Source organism: Eretmochelys imbricata, chromosome 17 (genome assembly GCF_965152235.1).
Source record: "Eretmochelys imbricata isolate rEreImb1 chromosome 17, rEreImb1.hap1, whole genome shotgun sequence".
NCBI lineage: Eukaryota > Metazoa > Chordata > Testudines > Cheloniidae > Eretmochelys > Eretmochelys imbricata.
Window position 1 is genome coordinate 13116921 of NC_135588.1, and position 3647 is coordinate 13120567.

Here is a 3647-nt window from a genome sequence, read left to right on the forward strand (position 1 = left end):
CCGGGCCCGGGAGAACTCGGGCCTGCTGTACCCGCTGGCGGCCACTAGGGGGACAACGGGGGGTGAGCAAGACCCCAGAGCAGATGGGGGGGGCGTGGCGCGCTGGGGAAGGGGGTCAAGGGGGACAGCCCCCCCATCTCTGCACCCCCCCCGACCCTACTCGTTAACCCCTCGGCTGCTGGGCTTGGTATCCGTGGCTCTACGTCTCCCGAACACATCCCATCAAGCCAGGCACCTGCAGCATCAGTAGAAGGGGATGGAGGGGGATTTTAGGGTGGAGCCCCATTTGCCCCCATGCAAATCTGTTAAAGCCTATCTTCACCCACCACGTGTAAGTCCCTTGGGGGTCATGCCAGTGCTTCTCCTCCTCTACTGTTAAAAGAACAGGAGTACTTGTGGCACCTTAAAGACTAACAAAGTCTCTCTGGCGCAGGAGAATAATTCTGCATCTCATCAGCACTTCAGCCAAAAAACATTATCTCTGTAAGGAGACCAGGGTGCAGGAGCCAGCTCTGCTACTGGCTTCTAGCCTTGGCAACAAGCCCTTTCACCTTTCTGTGCCAGTTTCCTCCTCTGTAAAATAAGGATACTATTTTGCACATGCTTAACTTTACTACTGTGAGGAGTCCCGAGGATGCATAAGTCTTAGTGGGCTCGAGAGCCTAAGGTATTACTTGCTAACGCTTGCCCCTGTGGTTTTTGCTCTGCAAGACAAAAAACCCAGCCATGTGCAGAAGTCCCAGCTCTGAAGAGCTAAGGGTCTAACGGTTGGCTGCTCTTTACACTTGTTCCTTTCATGAAGTGTGTGATGGATGCAGAAGTATTTTGTGTTCAGGGTTAGCTGTAGCTTCTTACCACTCCAACAAGTTATTAGAGATTAGAATGCTCTTTTTCCTGTCGCCCTCCTGTTGGAACCCTGCAGGAGCAGATATTAACAGCAATACACTGAAGTAATGGGAAAAACTCAAGTCTTTTTCAGTTACCACAACAGTATGTTTCACTTGTCACTCATAGTTACAATTTCATTTTTTTGCTGGAGGAAAGAACCAAAACTGGAAAATACCTTCACATTGGAGATACGGCATCCGTATACCACAATGCTGAGTGCACACTACATAGGCAAGGTGTATTTTCCCATACATACCAGACAAGCAAGGCAGTACTAACAGGGTTAAAGCAAATGTAGGGGTACTGAAAGAGGTCAGTGTGACAGCCCTGGAAACCATTCTACTACTATCCTCAGCCCAACCAGCACCAGTGCAAAACTCCTCTGAACTACTGTGTGAATGTGCCTCAATCTTGACCCAGAAAACAAATAACTTTTAATGAGCACAGTGGATAAATTACAGAAGCTGTAGCTCAAGGTCCTGCAAAATACATTAATAAAGATGTAAACATTCCAGACTCCCACTTTCCAAATCAAATACAGAACTGATTTTTGACATAACTTTAACAGTGTAAGATCTTCACCCCCACACAAAACTAAAAAATATTTTCCTTCCCTCATCTCTTACTCTAGGCTTAGGCGTTAACAAGTGTAAAAATTTCAGACAGATTTTTTTTTAAAATGGAGGACTGTAAAAGTTGATAATATATAATATATTTTAAAGTAGTAGTTGAATTTTGGGACTTCTATTTATAAATCATTAAGGTACACAGCCACGAGTAGCTAGAACGGGTACAGTAAACAGGTGTTTTAAAAGAACTTGTGACAGTTGTGAATAAGTAATTATCTCTCCATGACACTTTCTTCCATAGGTTCTCTGCTGACAGGGACTTCAGTGACAGCCCTATTAATTCACTGAACAGGTACATTTTCACACCACATGCTTCCAGCTAGCAAGGGTGTCCATTAGATCTTTGTTAAAACTACTTTGTGTAGAAAGACAAATCCCCTAGTGACTAAAAAATTATATGTAAGCCTATCAGAACATAATGCTGCACTACCAAAAACTTTGCCCAGCCAATTGTTTTTATGGTGGTGAGCACAGAGAGGATATAAATTCTGTTAACACATATGGTGGTCCATAAACGTCCAGTAGTGTGAGGGTTTGACTTGTTCAACAGAAAATGAGTTCAAGTACTGTTTATAATAGTTAATTTTACAAGTTTTGGTTTAAACGGCAAGTAAAGTTCACTTGGCCAGTTACTTTAAGATTTGATATTAGCACCCACTGCACGGAGACCCATACAAACTTGCACATACAATTTCCTTCAATATTAGCGAAGTCTGATGTTGCATCTTAAATCATCGGTAGCCCTGACTTAAGACTCCTCATTTACAATTTTTTAAAATGAGCATACCTCAGATTTTTTCTCTTGTTGGTCTCATATTTTGATTTAAGCAGAATGAATAGGTATGTTAAATCTCCAGCAAACAGCGTGAAGCACTTTTCACAAGACACCTGCAGTCTGAGAAACATGAATTCCATTCCCTCTTTACATATTCTTCTTCCGCAATATTTGAAAAAAACAAAACAAAATCCAATTTCTCTAGTGCTATATAACTGCTAGTGCAGAACAGCGGGCACACGGATAATGAATGAGTTGGTGAGCAATGCATGGCTTTTGGCAACTGCTGAACAGATTCGCAAGCACAAGAGCCTAAGCCTTTAGTGTAGCATTTCCCACAGTATAACACAAGCACCCCTGGGGGCTGAAAGGATATAAATTAAAATGGGTAGGACACATGGGAGACTGGAAGGGGGCACAACTGATTTCATATTCCTGAAGAGGGGCTCAGTTTCCAAAATCTTGCTTTATCAGTAGCACCTCATCCACAGAGATGGATTCACTGGAAGTTTAGGCTGCAATCCTAACCTTGCAAAGTGATGGATGCAGGCACACCTATACACCCATTTGAAGAATCAGTGAGTGAAGATTCCTTCCCCCAGCACTGGGCCTGGCCCCTGTGCAGGTGCACCATATATGATCTTCTGCTGTCCCCTGCAAACCTTGTACTTTGGGGGTGGGAGAGGGTGTCCCAGTAGATTTGACTGCTGAGCAACCCCTGGAACAGCTCTAATTTATGGCAAGGGGGTGAAATAGTATCAACAGGCCCAGAATCCCAGCACCAAGTCAACTGTAATCCTGAATTGCTCTGGACTATTTGTTCTGTCTTACAGCTTTTAGAGACTTGATCCCTGCATCTCTTTGCAGGATTTGTGGCCTTAATTAGATTCTCTTATTAAGGGATTAAGACTTCAGGCATCTTTACTTCCACTCTTTTGTATTACATTCATGGGATTTTTCCAATACTCAGATTTTGTAACTTTTCTATTTGCAGCACAACACTTTGGTTAAAACAGATACATCCCTCCCCTATATCTGTGCTAGATACATATCTACTTTTCCTTTGTTTTACAAGCTATTTGAATCACGAAGGACCCACTTTTCTCCTTCATATATGGATTTTACTCCTATTTAAGAACCTCTCTCATGAAAGTCAATAGCAAAACTCTCATTGACTTCCCATTCCCCTTTGACTTCAAGGGTGCTGGATTATGTCCCTTCACTTTGTCAAACTATGCCTCTGTTTCATTTTAGCCTTTTATCAATTTCACATGGGAACCTTTCCTTTAGTATGTCTTGTGATAAAGCAGATAAAATTTATAACAGTAAGCAATTAAAATTAGGTGGTTCAAATG